The sequence below is a fragment of the Cydia strobilella genome, chromosome 25, assembly GCF_947568885.1.
Source record: "Cydia strobilella chromosome 25, ilCydStro3.1, whole genome shotgun sequence".
Classification (NCBI taxonomy): Eukaryota; Metazoa; Arthropoda; class Insecta; order Lepidoptera; family Tortricidae; genus Cydia; species Cydia strobilella.
In genome coordinates, this window is record NC_086065.1 from 2884212 (window position 1) to 2903570 (window position 19359).

General features: G+C 37.6%; 1 protein-coding gene across 1 annotated transcript in view; it reads left to right on the forward strand.

Moving 5' to 3' along the window:
• The window catches only part of LOC134752782 (uncharacterized), a 157256-nt gene that overhangs the window by 48761 nt on the left and 89136 nt on the right, over positions 1–19359 (forward strand). The window contains exon 2 of the mRNA XM_063688483.1: positions 13203–13312. The gene's annotated coding sequence lies outside the window, so the exon portion shown is untranslated. The remainder of the gene's footprint in view (positions 1–13202; positions 13313–19359) is intronic.

Consider the following 19359-nt stretch of genomic DNA (forward strand, 5'->3'; position numbering starts at 1 on the left):
CCCACTAGGCCAGACCGGTCGTCAAAACGGGTGTCATTGAAGTGACAAGTGACATTTGACATTTCGAACTTGGCGAAGACCACCATCCATCCACACTAGCGCCCCTAGCGGCGAATTCATACGCGTTAGCCCTCATTGGGAATACAGATTCGGAATTTTGTAACCATAGCGCACACATTCGATTATTTGCGTTAGGTCTCATTCTCACGAGCGCTTTTTCAACGCGCGTTAAAAAAGCGTTTGAATGACACTAATGGAAACATGTGTATTTATTCACACGATAGCGGTAGCGCGTTTTATGAAGCGTTGTTGGATTTCAACTTTAAGCCTTGGTAGTTAAATCGAATTTAGCGTGCGGGCAATTTCAAGCGTTTGTTTAACGCGCGTTGAAAAAGCCCTCGTGTGATGGGGCCTTAGGCCAGGATTACACTTGTAAGTTTTACTTACGTAAGTAGGGACAAAGCTATTTGCTAGAATGAGATAACGATATTCATATCTCATTCTGTAGTATAGCTGTGCCCCTACTTACGTAAGTAAAACTTACAAGTGTAATCCTGGCCTCAGGGCAAACATACGGAATTTTCGATCGGTTTCCGTACGGAATGACAGTTGCAAGCCATTATGCATGTGTATAGCGACGTCCCGTTCACACCTGTCATTCCGTACGGAAACCGAATATTCTGTCCGTGTGCGGCGAGTCAAATAAAATATACGTAGGCACTAGCTGTATTCGGGATGACGTCATTCGGTTTTTACCCGACTGCCAAAGGAGGAGGGTAATGTTTTTCGAGTGTATGTAAGTATGTATGTATGTATGCCTGTTTCTTAGTGGCCTCCTGTAGCCTAAACGGCTTGATGGATTTTGATGTATGAGGTATCGTTAGATTCGTCTTGATCACGGGAGTGTCATAGGATACATTTTATCCCGAAAGTCCTACTAGTAGGAGATACGGCTTATATGGTCGACCTTCACCCATACGTCTGACGGATGAAACTTATATTTTATGAAAGAAAATATATTCCTGAACATAAATAAATAGGGTTGCCTAAAGAAATATGGTCAAGGCTATTTTAAATAAATTTTTGAAAATATATTTTTTTCTTTAAATTTCACCGATTTGTCTGACGAACAAAATAAGTTCCAATGGAAAGTATACAACTTGTACAACATGAATAAATTAGGTTGCCTATGTTTTTCCGGTCACTATTATGAGGTTGCCGTGTTTAAACGGGTGAGTTAAAATCGATAATTGCACCCATCTGTCTGACGCTTGAATTGTATATCAAAATAATGGTAATTTTATTGCGAATACAATGGTATAGGGTTGCCTGCAAAAATCCGGTCACAAATAAGGGTTGCCAGGCTTTAAAAGAAAATAAGAAGGTTATAAGTTGCTGATTAGCGAACTAGACTCCACACTCGCGTTCGCGGCTTCGCGCCCCGATTCCCGCACGAGTGTGGAGGGGGCTTAGTATATAAGTGGATCAGTCATGGATTCTCTTTGCTCGTACAAGACAGTCTTAAGCCACTCGTGTGTGGAGGGGGCTTTATACATGTGCGGTGGGGGGAATGGACCGAACGGGACAGTCTTATACTAGAAGACGCTTTCTCTGCTACACCTACTGAAAGATACTTGAAGATACATGTATATTTCAGTAGGAGTATGGTGCACATAGTATGGTTTATGGTGGGTAACAAATAAAGCCCATCACAGATACGGCATCTGCCGATATCTTTTAAGATCCCTCCACACTCGTGGGCGAATCGCGGAGCGAAGCCACGAACGCGAGAGTGGAGTCGAGTTCGCTGATCTGCGAAATCGACCACACTCGCGTTCGCGGCTTCGCTCCGCGAGGCATCTGCAGATGAATTGCGATGTATCGGTCTGTATATTTCGTTTCTCTCACAATTTGCAGTGTTGCTTCCCAGCGAGATCTTGGTGTCGTTATAGCTGATAACTTAACATTGGGAGGAACACATTTTGGGTTTTACCAAAAAGGCTAACTCTGTTTTATATATGATTAAGAAAGCTTTCCGTTATATGGATATAGTTATTTGTTATACAAGGGTGCAAAGTTGTATTTTACCCGCGAGTGTGGAATTGATACACGAGCAAGCGAAATGATTCTATAGTTGAACCACGAGCGTAGCGAGTGGTTCTAAAATAGAATCCTGAGCGTAGCGAGTGTTTCAACACACGAGAAGTAAAATACATTTGCACCCGTGTGTAACACAAAACTTTTCCCCTCACCATAGCGAGGAAAGTACAACATCCACAGGCGTTAGATCATCTTCGTCACTGGAATCACTATTTTTTTTACGATATTATAACAAAAAACTGGAAATTCTGTATTTTACGTGAGAAGTTTGTAAGTAAAAAGTTTGTTGACAATGTTGACATTCTGACGTATGAAATGTCAATGATGCGTTTTGAAATTGCATTGACTCAACTTGTGCGTTCAGAATTATATTTAACATCATTATTAAAAAACAAACGTTTCTTATGGAACTTTAAGGTCTATGACATAAAATCATTAAATAAAGCTAAATTTGGTATTTTTTATTAGATTCTCAAACCATTTGTTTAATGATAATTAATATCAAACGAATCATTATTTCATAATTTCATAATTCATAATCATCGTTTTACGTTTTGTTATCTGTCAAGCTACTTAAACACGCTCCATCCAAGGTCAAATTACTTTCCCCACTAGTGGATAAAATGCGTTTTTCCCCGCTAGTTTTAAAGGATAAAAGACAACTTTCCGAGCTAGTGAGGGGAAAAGAATATTTTAATTAAACTCTATAAAACATACGTAAGATCCTTATTGGAATATGCGTTCCAAATTTGGAATCCATATTTCCGAAAGGACATCAACCTTATTAAAAGAGTCCAAAGAAGAGCAACAAAATTGGCGCCATCTCTTCGCAACCGATCTTACGAAGATAGGTTAAAGGAATTGGGCCTGACAACAGTGACAACCTTGGAGCAGCGAAGGCAACGTGGTGACTTAATAGAAACATACAAAATACTCACAGGACACTATAACGTACCCGGGTTAAGTGACATTTTCACTCGGAATATGAATGACAGACTGAGAGGACATTCTCTGAAGCTGGCACGGACGCAGAGTAGTAGCAACCCAAGACGACACTTCCTGTCTAACCGTGTAGTGAAAGTGTGGAACAGTTTGCCCGAATCCGTAATCAGTGCGCCTTCAGTGAACTCCTTTAAAAACAGACTCTACAAACATTTTACGAATGGACAAAACACAAGTGCAGGACATTGATATGCACGTATCAGCTATTTTAAGCTGCCTGTGCATTCGTATATAGTAATAATAATAATAATGTAGGTGCTAAACAGAGAGCGATATATATTTTGGTACAATTTCCAATTTTAACATATAGTTGTTCAAGCAAATCTTGTCAGTAGAAAAAGGCGCGAAATTCAAATTTTCTTTGGTACGATATCAATTTGCGCCTACATTTTTAAAATTTGCCGCCTTTTTCTACTGACAAGATTTGCTTGCAAGATTTAACTTACTTAAAGTGACAAGTGTTTATTATTCTATAATTTTATTGTAGTACTAAAAAAAAATATCTAATTATGACAATAGAACATAATTAGTTATTTACCTATTTTGTTTCACTTTATTTATCATTCAATACATTTAATTTTTTTATGCCTTTAGTCCTAATCATCTGCACTTTCAATCCGGAGGTCGCGGGTTCAAACCCCGGCTCGTACCAATGAGTTTTTCAGAACTTATGTACGAAATATCATTTGATATTTACCAGTCGCTTTTCGCTGAAGGAACACATCGGGAGGAAACCGGACTAATCCTAACAAGGCCTAGTTCCCCCTCTGGGTTGGAAGGTCAGATGGCAGTCGCTTTCGTAAAAACTAGTGCCTACGTCAATTCTTAGGATTAGTTGTCAAGCGGACCCCAGGCTCCCATGAGCCGTGGCAAAATGGCGGGATAACGCGAGGAAGATGATAAGTTCTAATCATCTGCGCACCACAGTTTGCTCCTCTCTCCAATTCCCTGAAATGTTGGTGCCTTCTATACATAAAGCCCCAAGCAACTACTTTATTTGATCACTGGTTTATCCGGCACTGATAGCATACCTTTTAGATAACAACCCTCCTGCCTACTGACAATAGGAGGATATAGAATTATAAATATAGCGAAACATATAGATTTATTTATAGGTACTGAATTTACTGATCATATACACTGTCAACATAGGTTAAAAAATACAATGTACAATTTAAGATCAAAATGAACTACAACTAGTGCCAAATATGTGCGATATTACATTGACTTTTTTTTTATACTACGTCGGTGGCAAACAAGCATACGGCCCGCCTGATGTTAAGCAGTCTCCATAGCCTATGTACGCCTGCAACTCCAGAGGAGTTACATGCGCGTTGCCGACCCTAACACTCCTCTCCCTCGAGCTCTGGCAACCTTACTCACCGGCAGGAACACAACACTATTAGTAGGGTCTAGTGTTATTTGGCTGCGGTTTTCTGTAAGGTGGAGGTACCTCCCCAGTTGGGCTCTGCTCTAGATCTGGAATGACATCCGCTGTCCTGTGCCCTACCACACAAAGCGAGATGTTATTCACAGTGCCCATAACTCTCTTTTGGACGTAGTTTAAGGACATACCCGGGTCGGAAATACTTTTGTTATGTTATAATAATTATTATAAATTGCCTATCATACTACTTAATGTCTCAATATATTTTGATAATAATCAGTACAAAATGCGTAGTGACAAGTTTTGGTGTTATTTTTTTATACTACGTCGGTGGCAAACAAGCATACGGCCCGCCTGATGGCAAGCAGTCACCGTAGCCTATGGACGCCTGCAACCTGTTTATTTCAAGACTTGGCATAGTATAGTAAAGAACAAAGAAGTTTTAACGGAAACAGCCCTTTCTTGTCACTAACAATTTTTGATTGGTGGCATAGGAAGATCAATCAGTGATGGGGTTTCAAATGATTATTCCCACTAGGTACCACCAAATTGGTAACAGTGGTAACAACAGATTTTTTTTCACCTATACCCAGTGGAGGCAACCATGAAAAATAATTTCCAGAAAAAAGCGCACTGATAATAATCATCTTGCTGGTCAGTTGCTGATAATGCAGCTTAAGATATCATGCTCAGTACAAAATACAACTACTCCGTAAGAAAACTATTTATAAGTCAAAGTCGCCTGCAGCAATACATTTAATCAGATGATGGACTGGGCTCTGGGCATGATGTATTTGACGCTATTTTTATTTTTTTATTTGAAATCATTATACAGCGTGGAAAGATAAGTCGGGCCCTGGAGGGAAACTACCTTAAATCCTTAAGCTGGCTCATTTTACTTAAAGGAGACATTCCTTTATTTTTAAAAAGAAACAAAACTGCATTCAAAGATTTTTTTAAACTCGCTTGCCTCGCACGGGACTCGAACCAACTAAAATAAAATAAAAAAACACTCCCTATTTTATTATACTAATCGATAGTATTATTATTCAGGATAAAATTTCTCTAACCAACATTTGGTCTTAAAAATAAAAATGATCGTTAAATCTAACATAAATTTTATTTTACTATCAATTTGTTACACTTAAATTATTTAACTGATAAATTGTTTGAAATGAGCCCCCTCGTTCCGGCTACACAAAATTAGTCGCCGTTGAAATTCATTTCTTGTACCCTTCAGCAAAGTTGTAGCGGAGTTTTACTCCAAGGGGGATGTAATGATAACCTCGCTACATGGATCTCTATGTATACAAAGCACAGTATAAAATAGCTATTGCACTGACCAGGAATCAACACTCGATGGGCGCACAATTCCATCTGCTCTCAATCTCATACCTCTATTCTCTTGTTATGAATGTAACCTCAACACTCTCAGGGAGATTAGAAGGGCCCCAAGTCCCGTGGCTTGTATCAGTGGATGCACGGCACAACTGAATCTCGACAAGAGAACTCATCGTGCATCCCGCATCTCATAGGTATACTCTTCTCAACCTCATCCGATGAGTACTGAGGTGGGAACCATGTGGTCCCCGACGAGCCTCCACAACAACCCCTACAGCTCATCCATCAGCCTCCATAAGAAACCTCCAGTAACTCAAACCGATAAACTCCAGCCAATTTTTTTCAGCCGTCAACTTAGGAGCACAAGTTGGGTTATTCAAATTTTCAAGTTTTATTTTTTTCCGCAAAATCTGCTTTCAGCGCCCGCAAATGACCTACCTATCTTGAATCAGTATGGTCGCCTGATGTTATTCTGCAAGTGGCATCGTAAGGACCCGATTCTGAGTATTTTTTTCAACCGTCGACTTAAAAGCTTAAGTTGGGTTATTTAAATTTTCAAGTTTTATTTTTTTCCGGAAAATGTGTTTTGATCGCCCGCAAATGACCTACCTATCTTGAATCAGCATGGTCTGCTGATGTTATTCTGCAAGTGGCATCGTAAGGACCCGATTCTGAGTATTTTTTTCAGCCGTCGACTTAGGAGCATAAGTTGGGTTATTCAAATACGAGTATTTGTTTTATTTTTTTCCGCAAAATCTGCATTGATCGCCCGCAAATGACATACCTTTCTTAATTCAGCATGGTCGGCTGATATTATTCTGCAAGTGGCATCGTAAGGACCCGATTCTGAGTATTTTTTTCAGCCGTCTACTTAGGAGCATAAGTTGGGTTATTCAAATTTACAAGTTTTATTTTTTCCGCAAAATCTGCTTTGATTGCCCGCAAATGACCTACTTATCTTGAATCAGTATGGTCGGCTGATGTTATTCTGCAAGTGGCATCGTAAGGACCCGATTCTGAGTATTTTTTTCAACCGTCGACTTAAAAGCTTAATTTGGGTTATTTAAATTTTCAAGTTTTATTTTTTTCCGGAAAATGTGTTTTGATCGCCCGCAAATGACCTACCTATCTTGAATCAGCATGGTCTGCTGATGTTATTCTGCAAGTGGCATCGTAAGGACCCGATTCTGAGTATTTTTTTCAGCCGTCGACTTAGGAGCATAAGTTGGGTTATTCAAATACGAGTATTTGTTTTATTTTTTTCCGCAAAATCTGCATTGATCAACCGCAAATGACCTACCTTTCTTAATTCAGCATGGTCGGCTGATGTTATTCTGCAAGTGGCATCGTAAAGACCCGATTCTGAGTATTTTTTTCAGCCGTCTACTTAGAAGCATAAGTTGGGTTATTCAAATTTAAAAGTTTTATTTTTTCCGCAAAATATGCTTTGATTGCCCGCAAATGACCTACCTATCTTGAATCAGCATGGTCCGCTGATGTTATTCTGCAAGTGGCATCGTAAGGACCCGATTCTGAGTATTTTTTTCAGCCGTCTACGTAGGAGCATAAGTTGGGTTATTAAAATACGAGTATTTAAGTTTTATTTTTTTCCGCAAAATCTGCATTGATCGCCCGCAAATGACCTACCTATCTTGAATCAGCATGATCTGCTCATGTTATTCTGCAAGTGGCAACGTAAGGACCCGATTCTGAGTATTTTTCTTCAGCCGTCGACTTAAGAGCATAAGTTGGGTTATTCAAATTTTCAAGTTTTATTTTTTTCCGCAAAATCTGCTTTGATCGCCCGCAAATGACCTACCTATCTTGAATCAGCATGGTCGGCTGATGTTATTTTGCAAGTGGCTTCGTAAGGACCCGATTCTGAGTATTTTTTTCAGCCGTTGACTTAGGAGCATAAGTTGGGTTATTCAAATTTTCAAGTTTTATTTTTTTCCGCAAAATCTGCATTGATCGCCCGCAAATGGCCTACCTATCTTGAATCAGCATGGTCGGCTGATGTTATTCTGCAAGTGGCATCGTAAGGACCCGATTCTGAGTATTTTTTTCAGCCGTCGACTTAGGAGCATAAGTTGGGTTATTCAAATTTTCAAGTTTTATTTTTTTCCGCAAAATCTGCTATGATCGCCCGCAAATGACCTACCTATCTTGAATCAGCATGGTCGGTTGATGTTATTCTGCAAGTGGCATCGTAAGGACCCGATTCTTTGTATTTTTTTCAGCCGTTGACTTAGGAGCTTAAGTTGGGTTATTAAAATTTTCAATTTTTTTTTCCGCAAAATCTGCTATGATCGCCCGCAAATGACCTACCTATCTTGAATCAGCATGGTCGGTTGATGTTATTCTGCAAGTGGCATCGTAAGGACCCGATTCTGAGTATTTTTTTCAGCCGTTGACTTAGGAGCTTAAGTTGGGTTATTAAAATTTTCAATTTTTTTTTCCGCAAAACCTGCTTTGATCGCCCGCAAATGGCCTACCTATCTTGAATCAGCATGGTCGGCTGATGTTATTCTGCAAGTGGCATCGTAAGGACCCGATTCTGAGTATTTTTTCAGCCGTCGACTTAGGAGCATAAGTTGAGTTATTCAAATTTTCAAGTTTTATTTTTTTCCGCAAAATCTACTATGATCGCCCGCAAATGACCTACCTATCTTGAATCAGCATGGTCGGCTGATGTTATTCTGCAAGTGGCATCGTAAGGACCCGATTCTGAGTATTTTTTTCAGCCGTTGAATTAGGAGCATAAGTTATGTTATTAAAATTTTCAAATTTTATTTTTTTCCGCAAAACCTGCTTTGATCGCCCGCAAATGACCTACCTATCTTGAATCAGCATGGTCGGCTGATGTTATTCTGCAAGTGACATCGTAAGGACCCGATTCTGAGTATTTTTTTCAGCCGTCGACTTAGGAGCATAAGTTGGGTTATTAAAATTTTCAAGTTTTTTTTTTCGGCAAATTTGTTTTGATCGCCCGCAAATGACCTACCTATCGTGAATTAGCATAGTCTGATGATGTTATTCTGCAAGTGGCATCGTAAGGACCCGATTCTGAGTATTTTTTTCAGCCGTCGACTTAGGAGCATAAGTTAAAGTTTTTGCATTTTATTATTGCCTGTCTAACCTTATTTAATGCCGCCAAATTACTGTACTGTGTCGGTGTTATATGGGGCTTATGTAGGGCTTAGAATCGTTAGTATCTGTGTCGATTGCTTGTTACACCCTCCCTACTGAACTATCTCGGCCGGGAAATATGAATTTTTCGATTTTATGTTTTTATCTATTGAGATCCTAACGATTTTAATGTCTGAACAAACGTGAACTAACGTCGCCCGATGGATTCACATAGTTAGTTTGACTGATTTCGGGGTGGGGTGGTTAGCGTGAAGACAGCCACCCCACTTAAAAAAAAAATGAAGGAATCGGGTCCTAACGATTTCAATGCTTGAACAATCATGAACTAACGAATATCTTGCTATCTAGACCAAAAAAACTAACAATAAATGGTTTGGGGTGGCTAGCGTGAAGTCAGCCACCACCATAGAATAAAAAATTTATAAAACCACGAAAATCTTTTAATCTGTTTTGAATACCCGCAAGTTACCGTACTGTATCGGTTGTATATCGTCTATAGATGCTTATTTAGGGCATAGAATCGTTAGTATGTGTCGATTGCTTGTTACGCCCCCCCTGCTGAACTATCTCGGCCGGCCAATATGAATTTTTTGATTTTATTTTTTTATAGCAAATCTATTGAGATCCTAACGATTTTAATGCCTGAACAAACGTGAACTAACGTCGCCCGATGGATTCACATGGTTAGTTTGACTGATTTCTGGGTGGGGTGGTTAGCGTGAAGACAGCCACCCCACTTTAAAAAAAAAAAAAAAATGAAGGAATCGGGTCCTAACGATTCCAATGCCTGAACAATCATGAACTAACGAATATCTTGCTATCTAGACCAAAAAAACTAACAAAAAGTGGTTTGGGGTGGCTAGCGTGAAGACAGCCACCACCATAGAATTAAAAAAATATAAAACCACGAAAATCTTTTAATCTGTTCTGAATACCCGCAAGTTACCGTACTGTATCGGTTATATATCGTCTATAGATGCTTATTTAGGGCATAGAATCGTTAGTATCTGTGTCGATTGCTTGTTACGCCCCCCCTGCTGAACTATCTCGGCCGGCCAATATGAATTTTTTGATTTTATTTTTTTATAGCAAATCAATTGAGATCCTAACGATTTTAATGCCTGAACAAACGTGAACTAACGTCGCCCGATGGATTCACATGGTTAGTTTGACTGATTTCTGGGTGGGGTGGTTAGCGTGAAGACAGCCACCCCACTTTAAAAAAAAATAAAAAATGAAGGAATCGGGTCCTAACGATTCCAATGCCTGAACAATCATGAACTAACGAATATCTTGCTATCTAGACCAAAAAAACTAACAAAAAGTGGTTTGGGGTGGCTAGCGTGAAGACAGCCACCCCCTTTTATTTTTTTAAAAAATCGATTTTGGAATCGGGTCCTAACGATTTTACCTACTGAACAAACGTGAACTAACGATGAACTAACGATATAGATATGCCATTTGCGGGCAAATGAAATGGGGTGGTCAACTTCACGAGCATACTGAAACTGAACTGAAACTGAAACTGTAGAAATACTTAATACATTCATATATGTATACATACCACATACATACAAATCAGATGATTTATATTTATTTTATTCAGCGTTAAAAACCATATCTTCAGAAAACGTTAAACCATAATAAAAATCATAGCATTTGGCGTAATTTGCCACTACCATCCCACAATACAGTTCTTACAACAATCATTTACCAAAAATCAATCTTATTGTTGTACAAATAAAGTTCAAACTCTAAACGAAAGGTTTCTACAGAGGGTGCTCGTGCTCCCCTTACGATATTATTTGGCGATAAAATCATTAATACGCGATGTTCCGCCATTTTGAAAAAAGTACTAAGTAACGCAATTATTCTTGCGAATTCTGTGCTTTTTTTCTTTTAAAAGCGTTATTGTATTGTAATATACCCTATTGTGTAGTGGTTTGGGTTCAATTTTAATTGATAAATTGTAAGAAGCTTAACGAATTTATATAACATAATAGAGGCGAGATTAATTTTAGGGCTCTGTGGATACAATGTAAAGAAACAGAACCCTTTTAAAAGGCATAATTGCCCTAGGGACTGTGCCCTCTAATTCTTGTTATACAGAAAAAAACCGGACAAGTGCGAGTCGGAGTCGCCCACCGAGGGTTCCGTACTTTTTTGAATTTGTTGTTATAGCGGCAACAGAAATACATCATCAAAATTTCAACTGTCAATTTCAAAAGACAGACGGACCGTGGAGTCTTAGTTATACGAGTAGGGTCCCGTTTTTACCCTTTGGGTACGGAACCCTAAAAAGGTAATTAAGTTAGCTATTGAATTATGTAATTATTATTAAATATAATTAAAGGTATTATTAAAGTAAAATAGTTCCTTACAGATGCATATATTCCTACTTAACGCAAATAAAATAAAGTCAATAGGTGATTACTTAAAAGACGCCGCCGGTACTATGCTTGTATTTAATAGTAGTTTATGTGACTGCTACATAATAAAGGCATTTAAATACGAGTGGGGGTTTATGAAACGAGCTAAAAGCGAGTAATATTAATTTGCACAGAAAATACTTTAGCTGTTACTAAAGTTTACAATAAAGAGTAAGAGTAAGTAGGTATTCCATCTACTTATCTAACTACATTTTTAGGGTTCCTTACCCAAAGGGTAAAAACGTGACCCTATTACTAAGACTCCGCTGTCCGTCTGTCTGTCTGTCTTTCTGTCCGTCTGTGTGTCACCAGGCTGTATCTCATGAACCGTGATAGCTAGACAGTTGAAATTTTTGATGTATTTCTGTTGCCGCTATAACAACAGGTACTAAAATCAGAATAAAATAGATATTCAAGGGGCTCCTATACAACAAACGTGTTTTTTTTGCCGTTTTTTGCGTAATGGTACGGAACCCTTCGTGCGCGAGTCCGACTCGCACTTGGCCGGATTTAAAACTAGATGTTATCGTTCAACTTTTTCATAGTCAACTTTACTACTAGTACTAAATCAAACATTGTAACAAAACACCAATTCCAAAATAACACCAACATAAAACAACAAATAAAATCAGTAACATTTGGCACCCTCGTTACTTAACTACCCCTATATTTGATCCCTAATCGCAAAATGGCCGAAAAATTGTAAAAGTATCCCATACTAACATGTTTTGCATAAAATATCTTTCAAATTTCAATCTTATTTCTTAGAACATAAAGTCGATGTTTAAACGGTTTATGTTACACGCGTGTATCTTCGTAATGTAGATACGATGTTTTTGTTTTAAGGCGGTTCCCCTCACCCCTGGTACAGTCGGGCGTAATTTGATAGAGTAAAATAACATTTCCTGGACTTGACGGACAATTACCGGTATTTGATATTATTTTAATGTCCAAAATGTAGCTAATAAAAAACCGGACAAGTGCGAGTCGGACTCGCCCACCGAGGGGCAACAGAAATACATTATCCGTGAAAATTTCAACTGTCTAGCTATCACGGTTCATGAGATACAGCCTGGTGACAGACGGACAGTGTAGTCTTAGTAATAGGGTCCCCTTTTTACCCTTTGGGTATGGAACCCTAAAAATGGACTGTTCATCCTATTGCCCCTGGACTCTTTTTTTTATTTTATTATAAACTGATCGGCGATTGGCCCTAGTCACACCTGATGGAAAGTGAAGACAGGGCCTAAGATGGAGCTCACCGGTTCAGTAACAGCCTATTCACTCTTGTTTTAAAGAGACCGAGGTCATAATGATCAGGGAATACAGATGGCGGGAGCGTATTCCATTCCTTAGCCGTCCGTACCAAAAAGGAGGAGGCAAAACTTCTTACGTTACGTCACGCTTACGTTCGTCTTTATATCTTACCAAGTTATTCCTCATCATATTTCTAAAGCTCTTTTGGCATTGTGCTACAGCCACAGGGCGGGGACGCTATACATCAATAATCACTTGCGTTTCTATGTGTGAACGGCACGTCTGTACACGCGGCATTCGTCATTGTGTAAGTAAGTTGCTTAAAAATAGTACTGACCGGCCGGCAAACGGCAGTCAATCTTCCGGGGCGAGGTAATTCGATTCGGGGCGGGGCCGTGCGTGGCCGTTCTGTATGCTGATAATACTGAGTGGGGCTCGCTCGGCAACCTAACCTAAATATTCCCACAGGTTTTAGGTTTTGCTACATAATTGATTACTTATTATTTATAACTAACGTATAATCCCTTTTGTTACAGATACCGGATGCGGGATGTGTCAGTGATCAGTGTAGTGGTGTGTGTGCGTGAAAATGTGTTGTGTGTGTGTAAGGAGCCGGCGCAGAGCTGAATGATCACTTCCATAGAAGGTAAGAAAATAAAATCGGACAAGTGAATCTGACTCACCGAGGGTTCCGTACTTTTTAGTATTTGTTGTTATAGCTGCAACAGAAATACATCATCGGTAAAAATTTCAACTGTCTAGCTATCACGGTTCATGTTCTGGTGACAGACAGACAGCAGACGGACAGTGCCATTTTTTTATGTGAAAAATATATTGATTTATTAAGGGGGAAAAAATAACATACCCTTATCTCCGAGGTTCACCATAACAAAATAACAATTTAACAATTTATTTTTATTTTTATATTAGCTTATTTTGGTGTCCCACTGCTGGGCAAAGGCCTCCCCTCATTTTCTCCACTCGACCCTGTCATCGCCATTTTCCCACCATTTGGGGTAGAATGCGTCCAAGTCGTCCCGCCATCTCCTTTTTGGTCTGCCTGAACCCCGGCCTGCACCGTCTATGGTGCTCCGTGGGTCCCACTCAGTAACCATTTTGGCCTACCTTTCCGCGTGCATGCGACAGACATGTTTTAATTCTTAAATTTTTAACTTGACTAATGTTGCAAATATTTAGTACTAATTTTGTACGTTGTACCTCTTTTGAATTATATTATGACAGAACAGAACCCAGAACCAATTCTGACAAAAAACGTACAAATAGCGTTGACCTACTTTTGACTGAGAAAAATACTTAGTACCTCCACTGTATTACTTACTTGTTACTTGTAAATCATAAGGGCTCATTTTCAGGAGAAACGCCAATAAACAAATAAAATTGAAGTTGTTCAAATAATTGTTGATTTTAATTTCCATTTATGTTTGCAATTATAATAAAACTTTAATAATGTCTGAAAAGTTGTTGTTTTCATTGATACTACTGAAAATATAGCAATTTTAACTAAGATGGGAAAAAATCCGTAATTACGGAATTACGTAATTTAAAAAAAAAATCCGTTACCAATAATGTAATTGATATTTCCGTAATTTTGGAAGCCCTACTTGTAATCAAAGAAAATAGAGTGTAACATAGAGGATTATTGTCAATTTAAAAAAAAAATCCGTTACCAATAACGTAATTGATATTTCCGTAATTTTGGAAGCCCTACTTGTAATCAAAGAAAATAGAGTGTAACATAGAGGATTATTGTCGTAGTCAATTTTGTAGTCACAGTAAATTTACTGCCATCTTCCGACGCAGGATTAAAACTAAAAATGAAAATGAATAAAAATATGTATAGTATGTTTATATGATTTTTATTTTTATTTTTTATACATGATCAAACGAACTTCAAAGTGAAGTTCGATCAGTATTATATGAGTAAGCTTCATTCGAAGATATAAAAACCAGGTAGTCCTTTAACCTACTAGGCAACTCATCGCATGTTTAAAGTAGGTAGCAAAAACTTTAACTCAAACAGGTCTATCCCTACTTTTTCACCCAGTCTTGATGGGGCGCGCGGCTTGCCGCCATTGCTCATTATTTTTAGAGACTTTACTTTCTAAAGCAAAACTTTCTTTCCGGGTATAGGGGAGGGAGGGTAGTTATATCTTCGAATGAAGCTTACTCATATAATACTGATCGAACTTCACTTTGAAGTTCGTTTGATCATGTATTATATTTCTCAAGCTTCATTCTTCAGATATAAAAACCAGGTAGATGTTAAGAGTTGAAAGTTTTGCTGCATTCTTTCCCATTATCAATATTATCATAGCATATTTATTTCTGAAAACATATTTGTAGGAATAATTATCTACCATGTACATATGTGTATGTTATACACAAGTTTACTGTTCCAATTGAGTTATAAGGCATTGTTAAGAAACACGGGAAAGTTTAGCAATGCAGGTTCAAAAAGGTATACATATATTAGGTATAGCCAGGTTGTATATATATATATATATATACTTTTACGTATTAGGATATTTAAACAAAATCTAATTTGTTCTTCATAAAACCTAATTGACTAAGATTCCATACAATTTGTGGTCAACTTTGCATTAAGTTTAATTCGATTTGAAAATGTTAAATACGAGTAAACTCATAAGACATATGTCCTTTTGTGAAATGTATTAAAATTCACTAGCAGTGCTTGCCCGCGATATTTTTGAAGGCTCAGAACAGTACACTATTGATGACAAGATTCAGGCTCGTCTAAGTGTAATTATCTACGAAGATAAGACGTAATTTAGGCTAACGATACAACCCAGCGTTACCTCCAGACAGGGTGGGGTACGCTGTGGCTGTGATGTCTTTCCCCGCGTCTTGACGCTTATGACGCGTAGGCCGTGTGATGTCTGTCTCACGACGACTCATCCTGTTTACGATGATCTCTGAGCAGACGACGACAATGAGAAAGTTCAGTTATTAGGCGCGTGCACGCGCAAATCGGCTTACAGCAGCTCCTGATCAACTAATAGTGACACGACGTGCAATGGACAAAGACTCGCGCGGCCTAGCGCGTTTTCGAGAGCTTCAACTTAACAAAAAAAACATGTATTTGCTCGAAACATGTCTAACGTCGTTTTTAAGTCCTTTGATTTACCCAAGAAGAATTATATTTTGATTTTTATCAAATTAAAAAATCCACCACGTTCCTGAAATCTAAAAAATATATGAACGTGCATAAATTATGCTTTCTGTTCAGTTATTAAGCATAAAGCATGTCATATGTGTGGCATCACCAAAGGTATTCTAAACAAAAATAATTTATAAGACTAGCAGTCTACTCAGCTTTCGAAGTAATCTTTCAAATAAGATTGTAATTTACTCAAACTCAAATGTTTATTATTGCGCTCATATTACATATAATGAATGGGCCAAGGTCCATTAATGGTAACAGAATATTTATTTATCATTTAATTATATATACGTACCTAATGTACATATATTCGAGCTATTAAAATGCATAATAATATCCAGTTAAACCTGAGTAGGTAAAATCAGCGTTTAACAAACATCATTAGGAATTAATTTAGTATACATTTATAAATGGCTGCATGTGACGAGTACCTTTAAATAGAATATATAAATGATATGAACCTTTTTTATTTTATTTAAATTACTCTTATTGACCGCAAGGCGCGATTGACCATATTTTCACAAATATTGGTGTAGCGGCTTCTATTCTCGCAGCGCGAACGGGACAGCGCAGCAATCAACCACGCAATCAATGAAATGAAATGAATATCAATCCACAGAAATTCAGATATTAAGCATCAAATCTAAAAACTTACTTATTCAAGTATTCGCTCTGCAAGGAACAAAAGACTGTGCGACGTAATGTTGTATATTTTTAAAATGTAAACATTAAAGCCGGAATAATAAAAAAAATTGCCTTTGCTGTATTGCTACTATGGTTGTATTGAGAGTTCAGAAAACAAATATTATATTAAGTGGATTCATCTTAATATTTTAATCCATGACTTATGTCATGAATGTGCTATATTAATGACATAGCGGTATTGCAAGTGGTGGGTCCCCACCAACTACAGTTACTAAACTTATAATATCAAGGTACATATATTTTAAACTTGGCAAAAACTTATTGCATGGTACCATCGTATTGATGATGGCTGAAAGTGTATCGCGACCGACACATGAGAGTTGAACCATAGGTGCATTCGTCATTTATTGATTTTTTACGGTTTCTATTAACTTCTTAATTATGTATTTATATTTTTAGGTGCATAATCTGAGGGTGATCCTTTAAAAGATAATCGGAAGGTAATCGTTTTGTAGTTTTGATACAGGTTAATAGGTATTTACCTAGTTACCCATTATTTACGACCATAAAAATAAATATTAAATATCTGTGAGAGATGCGAACAAATATATTCGTGTGTGTATTTAGCCAAATTGTACCGAAACCGCTTTATCATTAACTCAGTTAGATGGTACTCTAATGGTCACTTTGTCAGGCTTCGGCATGAACTTGTATTCATGAAGAAATAAGCGTAAAACGTGTTTGCGTTTGTTTTTTAGCTTTAGTTGTAAGTTTAGTTTTTTGCATGCCAGATGCTGGTGAAATGTGTTACTTATGTATAATATTGTCTGACCACCTTTTGTACCATATTTCATGCAAAATAAAGTTATTTTCTTTCTTTCTTTCTTTCATATTCAGTACTCACAAATTGTTTCATTGGGTTTATTAGATAGATAATGATGAATAAACCCATTTTCCTGTAATTCAATTCAGTTAGGTGTCTTTGTTACAATTGGATGATTTAAATTATTTAATTATTCAATATCACTTAAAGAAGTAAAATCATATTTTTAAACAGACACAAGGTACTTAGATACTGACATCGCCTACGGTATTATAAATATATTCATATTTTTATGTATCCCATAACAATATTGGCGTACGTATCCCGATAATTTGTATGGTTATATGCATATATAAACATTCAAAAATAGTCACCAAAATATATGCATTGTGCAGGGTATTACCACTTAGTTTATTCCATTTAATTTGTGGTAAAAGAGATTTTATCCAGCTTAAGTTTAGGAATTTCGATCAGATACACATCACGTGACGTGACGACCTATTTAGCAATTCCCACTTTTAGAGACAAGTTATACTTATGTGGGTAATATAAAAACAATATAGGTACTATTGTATTGTTTCAATTATAAATTTACGAGGTAGTCTCGTGTTTATTCAAATTCAACCTCTGGGCGGATAAAAGTACCGTACTATGGGTTAGGTGTGAGTAAAATTTATTCTGTCACCTATAATTGGATATTAAAAATCCAAATATATTTTATATGTAAGGATTTATTTTAAAAGGCAATGTAGTCTTGTGCTGAACATTTCGGCAGCTAGACCGACGTGTCTCTGACACGCACAAATCAAAAATGAACCGCGGAGCGCTGGTGAAAAAATTTAAAAGAAATATTTTTAATTCGAGGGTAGACTTCGAACGTTTTTCAAAATAAAACCCGTAAGGTTTTAGATTACATAAATAGGCCTACATGAATAAAGTATATTTGAACTTGAACTTAAAAGATAATTCTTTATGCCCATAGAAAAACTTGAACTTGGTGTTTTAAAATGTGCGTGGTTTTGATCGAGAACCGCTATAGATTTATTAAATTGTGTTATGCATTGCTATCGTGTTGACCCACGGCCAACCCCAAGTAAGTACTATCTTCGTGACGACTCTAGGCCGCCCCCCAGGTTTATATAGGTAGTTACCAGTCGTGGACTCACGGCCCGCGCGGTACTAAGTAAATGCAAGGTATTTGATCACAAAGTGTAAGTTTTTTACAAAAATAGTTAAAATAGTTACTTTTTTTTTTTTTTTTTTAGGATCTGAAGGATCTATTATCACTCGGCAATTTTGCTTGAGTTTTTTCTGTTGGGCCATCTAAAACCTAATAAAAAGAAATCCTCCCTCGTCTCTTTAACACAACACAATATGATTATTTAGGGCCCTTTGTTTCGTTGCGCGCTGTCCGATCTTAATTAAACCTTTGGTTGGTTCACGACCAACCCCCGGGCGCAATCGGTGTTCGAAGTACGAACAGACTTTCCATCGTGTTGGTTCACGACCAACCCCCAAGATAATTTTTTCCTTCGTGTTGGTTCACGACCAACCCCCAGGATGATTTATTCCTTCGTGTTGATTCACGACCAACCCCCAGGATGATTTATTCCTTCGTGTTAGTTCTCGACTAACCTCCAGGATGATGAACAATTTCAATAACAAATATATTTTATATTGCACAACGAATACGAAACGAATAATCCCACAGCTTACATCTCGTATAAATCGTATAATGTCTGCACTAAGTGCACTACGTATAGGCATTTTAAACGACTTTGAAACAAAATTATGATTTTACGTGCGTTCGTTGCCTCGCAAGAATAAAGAATGAGCAATGGCGGCAAGCCGCGCGCCCCATCAAGACTGGGTGAAAAAGTAGGGATAGACCTGTTTGAGTTAAAGTTTTTGCTACCTACTTTAAACATGCGATGAGTTGCCTAGTAGGTTAAAGGACTACCTGGTTTTTATATCTGAAGAATGAAGCTTGAGAAATATAATTATTTTTAGAACGCCATATGGC